Below are 8433 nucleotides of genomic sequence, written 5' to 3'. Positions count from 1 at the left end.
TGGGGGACACTGTGAGTTCAGGAGGAAGAAAACATCTGTGACCTTAAACTTTTCCCCGGGCCAGTCTAGATGGGCTCTTATTTCTTAGGGGGCTAGTATGTGCTTGGGTCACCGGACTGAAATCGGGCCACCGGAGTTCACCGGATTCCAGCTGCGGTGCCATTTTGGGGGACCCAATACCTTGTTTGGTGGACTGGGACCTGCCATCTTTTGGGGGACAGGGAGGGAGGACGGCGGTAAAATCTAGCCGGGACCCGAATTACCAGATCTTACCTTCTTGGTTTGCAGAGACTGTCTTTTCTCTCAAAACAGTTCATTGTAGTCCAGGTCTGTCCTAGGGGACATAAAATATGTCTGAATTTCAGTAACTCTGAAATGGGAAAAATCGTAATCACTTGACCCTCTCCCCCGAGTTTCTAACCGTTTCAACATGACTCTATTGTTTTCATATGTTTTTCACACTCGTGGAAAACTTGCTTTATGTAGATGACAGACCAGATTACTCGTGATACATGTAATCTAGCTACTGGCCTAGTCCAGAGCCGCTTTTTGGAGCAATTGTTAAAGCTGTGGGTTATTAAAAAAATATTTTTTGAGGGCACACTGCCGGTCACGTGACTCTTGAAGTCCTAGCTTTTTAACCCTCAAAGTGCTGGTTAAATAATCTTTTCATTCAATCGTATTTATTTAGCGCTTGCCCCGCACACAGTAAGTACTCAATAAATACGATTGAATGAACAAGGGCCCCGTAGGCTGGTTATTTATTTTATAGCTAGGAGAAAAATAACTGAGATCCCTGAAGTCACTGACCTGCCAGAGCTAAGATTTTTTTGTCTTCCAGATTTAAGATTATTTCAGACCTGTTTCCAAGGCTACAAGGGAAAGGAGAGCACTCAGTTTCAGCTGAACACATTGAACCACTTTTTCATAACTGGGATTTTTTCCACTCTGCTCTTTGCCTTTCCCCAGGACTTCTCCTCCTACCCTCTCCCCACCTGAGGTTTACTTCTTTTTCTTGATAACACCTACCTTCCTTGGCCTTATGCTCATTCATTTGCTCTCTTCTTTCTTCTCTGTAGGAGATGAAGAATGGAAAGGTAGCTTAACGAGAAAACTTTGTGGGGGAAGAAGGTACGACTGTTTATCTTGGATCCATTTGTGGTTGACCGTATTAGCTCATTAAGGGCAGGCGCTGTATGTTTGTATAAAATCTGAAGAACCCCGAGCCCAACCTCGAGCCCACTCTGGGTTTATAAACCAATAACAACACATGATTAATTCTTCCTCTGGTTTTTGGTTGCAAGTTGTTTGTTTATATGGAGATCTGCTAGTAAGTCCTTTTAATTGCTTCCATTAAGTTATTGCCGTGTAAGGATTTCCTCTCTTCTTCAAGCAGTGAAAATATTTACACACACACGTACATAAATCGCTTTTCAGAGGCCAGCACTGAAATAGGCGTATATTTGGAAAATATGTTTTGACTGGTTAATGGTTTCGCAATAGTGGGAAAATAGCTTTTCAGTTTACTTATTGGAGAGACTGATTCTTATTATTAGCTAATAATAGTTGTGGTTTTTAAATGTTGACTCTGTGCCAAGCTCTGTGCTAAGCAGTGGGTTACATGCAGTGCTGTCAGATCGGTCACGGTTCTGACTTGTCCTTTTGACCTGCCCTTCTGATCCGTTCCTTTGGACTTGCTGCTAACGTTTAACATTAAACACACAGTCATGCAACAGGTCAAGAAGGTTACACTGTGAACTCGTTGTGGGCAGTGTCCACCAACTCTGTTGTACTCTCCCAAACGCTTAGTACGGTGCTCTGTGCCCAGTAAACACTCAGTAAATACCACTGATTTAGGGAGAAATGTTTATTGGCATTTAAGAGCTTGCTTTCCTTTCTGTAGAAGAAAGATCAAAGGTTCCGTACACTGCTCTAACTTCTTATTTCCTTTGAATTGATACAAGGTTTGTGTGCTTGGTTCCTTTTTTTTTCAGAAAAGTTCTACAGGTCATTATTTTAGTAACCATTCATTTGCTGTACTTTTGGCAAAAATTTCATTGCTACACATTCCTCTTTAAGGCTTTAAGACAATCGGAGCTTAAATTAGATACAGAGTCAAGGGAAACAAGGTTCTGCAATGTCACCCGAAAGTCATTTATCCCCTTTCCAACGCCGCCCCCCCCCCACCCCCCAGGGTTCAAGCACTTTATTAAATGATCAAGTAGAAAATAAAACATTTTGTAGTACAGGATCCGAAATCCAGGAAAATTTAAACACCGAGCAAATCTACAACTAAATGATTTTGAGTTCTGAGCTGTAAGCACTTTAAAGCAACCAACTCCTTAAAGCCTCAGTTTAGATCATCTTGCTGTTTCTGGTAAAGATGATTTCTCTGTTTCAAAGTCTCACGTGGGTTGCATTAATTCTTCTTGTCCCAGCCGTTTCATGGGTAGCCTTCTTTCTTTAATATCCTATAAAGTGAATCCTAAGCATTTTTAAACTCTTTTATTTCCTTTTTTGGTTATTTAGCAAAGAAGCTGTCTTTTCTGTTGAAAAATATGTGTCTGCTGGGTTGTTCACCCATATTTAACCCCAGAATTAGCTTCAGAAATAGACAAGATCTGCAGTGCATGCGTGAGGAAAGGAAAACTTTGGAATGTTCGATTTGCAACTGTTAGCAGCAGAAACTATTGGAATTTTCTGCTGATATAGTAGATTACAGTTTGCTATTAATCCACTGCTTGTGTTAATGGATGACTTTGAAAATGGCTGATATTTGAAAATTCATTTAACTCGCAACAATAGTGGAACAGGATATGCATTGATTTGTTGACTACCTGAGATTTGCAGTCTGTGTTGTGGTGTGGTGCCTTTTGGAGGGTAGATTAAATTTTTTCAAAAGTGGTTATTTGTAATAATGACATAATCCCCAGGTCACAGGGTCTGTGAGGTAATGAGGTATGGTGCTGCTATGGTAAGTGTTGGGTTTTTGAACCGCTCTGTCAAGTTGATTCATCTTAATCCCCTACATCCGTGGGTTCTGCTAATTAAACAGTTTCGTGCATCAGAGTCTTCATGCAAATCTAAGAATTTCATTGGGAATTTAGAAATTTGATTTTACGTCTAGATTGCTTTCTGTGTTCGATTTGTAAGAAGGCCCCAGTACCCGCTCCTTAGGGAGCAGTTCTTGGAGTTTTGAGAACACTCTGGAAAGCAGTTGAAGTTTATAGAAGCTCTGTTTTAACAATTTCCCACCGGCCTCACTTGGTCTCACTTAGGGAGCAGAGCCAGAAAGATGTTTTGTTCAAGGGAATGTTTATTTTTCAATAACAAAAGCGTTCACCTTTAAGTACCGATACTCTTCAACCTTATCGTGGGAATTCGGGTGTGGCGTTGTTGACACGAAGCCTTCAAATGATTATCCAGAAGGGGAATGCAGGCAAGTTTATATATTTTACAGATTCACATGGTAGCCACATTTGCCCGGTTTCCTGCATTTCTACAAAACGGATTGTTATTCACGTGTAGTAGAATGGCCCTTCAGCTGGAAGATTATGCTGCCACCTGGGAGATTAGTTTGTGAGTGGATTTGAGAAGGATTCTTGTACCCTCTGTCCGCAAAAACCCAGTAAGACTAATTATGGTGTTTAATGTTTACTCTATGCCAAGCACTGTGGTAAGCATCAAATGCCCCTTTTCTGGCCCCCTGGTGCTTGGACGAGCATCCTTCAGACACCAGTTGCTAAAAGCAGAAAGTTAGGTCTTAACTACAGCAGGACATAATAATAATAATGATGACATTTGTTAAGCACTTACTATGTGCAAAGCACTTTTCTAAGCGCTGGGGAGGTTAAAAGGTGATCAGGTTGTCCCACATGGGGCTCGCAGTCTTCATCCCTATTTTACAGATGAGGGAACTGAGGCCCAGAGAAGCGACTTGGCCAAGGTCACACAGCTGACAAGTGGAGAAGCCGGGATTAGAACTCTTGACCTCTGACTCCCAAGCCCGTGCTCTTTTCCATTGAGCCACGACATGTATGAGAATAGTGGAGATGGTTTCCGCCCAACCATCCACTCTCAGTTGAACTCGATCTCATCTCTCTCGCTCCCTACCCCTTTCCCACATCCTCCCTCCCACTTCAGATCTGACAGACAAGCATCTCCCCACCTTCAATGCCTCAATAAAATGCCATCTTTTTCGGGGATTTACTCAGCAATTTCTCAGTACCACTGATTGATTCACAAACAGCGATGGGTTGAGGGTTTTTTTGGTTTTATTTTAATGGTATTTGTTAAGCACTTACTGTGTGCCAGACAGCTGTACTAAGCCCAGTCCCTGTCCCACATAGGGCTCACAGTCTTAATCCCCATTTTACAGACGAGGTAACTGAGGGACAGAGAAGCCTTGTCATTTTTCTGCTGTGTGACTTGATTTAGGGTGTCAGTTATCTGTAAAATGGAGATTAAGATCGTAAACCCCATGTGGGACACGGATTGTGTCCAATGTGATTAACTTGAATCTAGTACAGTGCCTGGCACATGGTAAACGTTTAACAAATACCATGAAAAAGCTATTAGTACCCACCAAACAGCCACATTCAATTAAGAAAGATTCTGGGTCAATCTAATTGGGATTTCCACTGCATTGTAATTGGCCCAGAATTTATTCTTTTGCTCACTGGCTCTTTCCGGTCTTCCACTTAATCCTCATCAGGGACCATGGAGTCATCAGGCAGCACAAAATTATTGGGAGGAAACCTGATGAAGGTTCAAGGAATTCCTTACATCTTCTTTTCATATTCCTCTTAGACTTGGTTTACTTTGTTGGAAGGTACTTTCCTCTTTACTCTCTCGTTGACTTCCTTACCCAGCGCTGCTGCAGTTTTAAGTATCGCTCACCTGTTTTCTACAGTAAATCAGAGGCAGCAACAACAACCCTTATGTATACACACGATGCTGAGAGTTGTACTACATATGTGGGTGCTCAAAATATTTTTTTTCCCTTTTTACTATCGAGAGTTCTAAAAACTGTATAATACAGGTAAGCGAGCTCACAGATTTAGTGAAACAAAGAATTTTCTGCAAAGATTCCAATTTCATTTTGTGGAGCTTGAGTGCACAAGAGAATGAGTTCTAGTACCTTTCTGTCTCTCCCTTTCTCTCCATTCTCCCTCTCCCATCCCCACCACATTTTTTTTGGCTTGAAGTCATCTCCTTAGTGCTTCTGGCACGTAGAATTTATTATAGTTTAATATTCTGTATCTTTATAGTACTATTTAATTATTTTAAAAATCAAGACAGTCCCTTTAGCTTGCTTTGGGAACAGGATCAATAAGCTAATTAAGATTTAGCTGAGGTTAATAGTCCTGCACAGGAGATGGGGTTATGCATTCTACTGCACATGGTGGTTCTCCTGCCAAATGTGTAATAAAAATACACTTGGAAAGGGGTTGCTGAGCTTGCACAAAGCTGGCACTTTCAAATCACATTCTGTTTAATATTTATCAGAAATACTAAAAGGAATTAGTTCCCATCACAAGCCATTTGCTGACAATATTGAATTTCCCCAGTCCTCCTAACCGTGTCTACTCACCTACATTCCTTCTGCCTTTCAGCAATGAATAATAGATATAAGAGTGAAAGAGTGTAAAGGCCCATTTCCGATTTTGTATAGAAACAGAAAACTGCTTGCCTGGCCTGGCCCTAAATTAAGTACAGCACATTCCCATTGTCCCAACCAGATCACATGTTTATCTCATGCCAATGTGAGCTGTACCAACACATTTGTTTCTGTTGTTTTATTTTTCAGAGTTGAACCCTTTTTATATTTCATGAAGGATTATAATTATAACACGTCATAAGCCCTTCAGGTGGGGGCTGCAAGGAATGCGATTTTAAGGGACATATTTTTACAGTGAGCAATAGCTGTATATAAAGAATGATTCCGAACTGAAAGATTTTAAGGAATTCAGTCTGTGGAAGATAACAGGACCACAAAATGTGGAGCACAGTTAAATTACAAGATATGGGTTTGGGTTTGTCTCATTAAAAAAAAGGCAGTTGTGTGGGGAAACTAATATTGATGGAGGTCATTCCAGGCAGGATAGAATTTTCTCTTTTCTCCTTGTTTAGGTTCAGTAAATATAATAAATCCAAAGCTGGTGATCAAGAAGAGCAAAATAGACTGTCATATAGTTCTTGAATTGTTACATTACTTAAAAAAAAAACCACCTCAAAAACTCACAGTTTTAATCCTCATTTTTACAGAGAAGGGAACTGAGGCACAGAGAAGCCAAGCGACTTGGCCAAGGTTACACAGCAGGCACATAGGGAAACCAGGGTTAAAACTCAGATCCTTCTGACTCCCAGGCTCTTGCCCTGTCCATTAGGCCATGTTCCTCTCTTTAGGCTTTTGCTGCCTTATCTCTCTATCCTTAGAAAACTTTTTGCTCAAAAAGAGCCATGCTAGTCCTTCTTGTTAGTTGACTCCCAGTTTTCATCTGGGATGCAGCCTGAATAAGTAAATAACCAATAGATAAAATGATATGATGGTCTAGGTGCACTGGGTGGTGGATGGAGAGGATGAGGTGCCCGGGATGGCCTGGGGAGTTAATTGGAGACTACCTTGTGAAGGTAGTGGCATTTAAAAAAAGCTTCAGTCACCTGGGTTCTCACAGCTGAGTGGGGAGGAGGTTTTCTGCGGCGTGAATGAATGGCAGGAGCAATGGGGCCCAAGGGTGTAGAAGGTTGTGGGCAGGACAGGAAATTTGCCATGAGGGGAAAAAAAAGTTGGTATTTGTTAAGTGCTTCCTATGTGCCAAGCACTGTCCTAAGCGCTGGGGTAGATACAAGGTAATCAGGTTGTCCCACGTAGGGCTCACAGTCTTCATCCCCATTTTACAGATAAGATAACTGAGGCAAAGAGAAATTAAGTGACTTGCCCAAGGTCACACAGTCTGACAAGCGGCGGGGCTGGGATTAGAACCCATGACCTCTGACTCCCAAGCCCGAACTCTTTCCTTTGAGCCACGCTGCTTCTCGTGGAAGAGAGGAGAGCAGAAACCTAGGGCCTGCTGGGAAATGTAATCCTCCTTGCCATTAGTAATTCCTTTAGTTATTCTCTTGAAAAATAGTATTTTCCTCATTATCAAACTGATGCTTCTTTAGACTGTGCCATTTTGCAGAAAAAAAATGTGAAGGTCATCGGGTGTGTGTGTGTGCGCGCGCGCGTGTAAACTCAGTGAAGGTCAAGACTTCATTTTTCCACCGGTTTACAGTATTTAATAATTTTGAAAGACATTCATGTGCAAAGAGTACTCTAGAAGCATGCAATAATTCTCACTGTATATGACATTTTTAAAATACCACAAAACTATACGCTATGCTAATATGATGTAAAATGTTGAATTTTCATTCCACAATCTTTTTTGAATTTAGCTTTGCTATTCCAACTATTTTAATTCCATTTAATCACTCTAAAGAATGCTAATCTCTAATAGGTGATATTAACTTGGGTGCGAATATCTCTTGTGGAGCACTGTATAAACAGTATTATAATGTAACTTCCTACTCCAGGTATGATTAACTAAAATGTTATTCATATGTGTGTTTTGTATCCTTGATAGAAGAAGCTGCTGACTTTTTATTTTTAGGAAAAATGTTGATTAAAATGGAGGTGACCTTTTTCACTTTAACAACAATTCAGAGGAAATAGAAAATAGGCTAGTTTGTTTCCAGCCTCAGTGGAACACCTAACCCTGATGACTGTGTTGTAGAAAGGGGCAGATCTTATATTATTAACGAATATTCGTTTAATTTATGCCTCTGCTTCCTAATTGAGAAAACAAGGTGCTTTTAAGGTGCTTGCTAATTCTCATAATGGACACTTGCAGGAATCGAAGGGAGGTAACTTCAGTTACCTTTCACACAGAAAAGTAGTGATTTTTTTCCACTTCAGCTTCACAGACTGCTAGACTTGCGTGTGAGGGGGTGATGGGGGAGGGTGTTTGCGTCTGGGAGAATCCGGCTGCCCTCTGTCTCAGAAGATAGTGAAGAGTTGTGTGGGTGGGTTTTACCTCTGTCGGTGAAAAGTTCCGAAACTCGGCAAGAGCAAAGTTAAAACCTTAAAACCTGGGGCAAGGAGGAGGCGGCCAATCCAGGGTCAGTCCTGGGGGGAAGAGGGCCTGGATGGAGCCAGGAGAAGCCAGATAGAAAAGGAGTCCTAGACTGGTAGCTCGTTGTGATGATGTTGGTATTTGTTAAGCGCTTACCGAATGCAGAGCACTGTTCTAAGCGCTGGGGTAGACACGAGGGAATCGGGTTGTCCCATGTGGGGCTCACAGTCTTCATTCCCATTTTACAGATGAGGTAACTGAGGCACAGAGAAGTTAAGTGACTTGCCCACAGTCACCCAGCTAACAAGTGGCAGAGCCG

At 41.5% G+C, this 8433-nt stretch overlaps 1 protein-coding gene across 3 annotated transcripts in view; it reads left to right on the top strand.

Annotated features, from left to right (window-relative positions):
• Positions 1-1053: 1053 nt before the first annotated feature.
• The window catches only part of LNX2 (ligand of numb-protein X 2), a 70261-nt gene continuing 62881 nt past the window's right edge, over positions 1054-8433 (top strand). For 2 of the 3 annotated variants that reach the window (XM_001519442.6, XM_029048395.2), the window contains exon 1: positions 1054-1131. The gene's annotated coding sequence lies outside the window, so the exon portion shown is untranslated. The remainder of the gene's footprint in view (positions 1132-8433) is intronic. The other variant, XM_029048396.2, reaches the window with a different exon arrangement.

Source organism: Ornithorhynchus anatinus, chromosome 20, assembly GCF_004115215.2.
Source record: "Ornithorhynchus anatinus isolate Pmale09 chromosome 20, mOrnAna1.pri.v4, whole genome shotgun sequence".
Classification (NCBI taxonomy): Eukaryota; Metazoa; Chordata; class Mammalia; order Monotremata; family Ornithorhynchidae; genus Ornithorhynchus; species Ornithorhynchus anatinus.
This window is presented reverse-complemented; position numbering and strand designations above follow the sequence as displayed.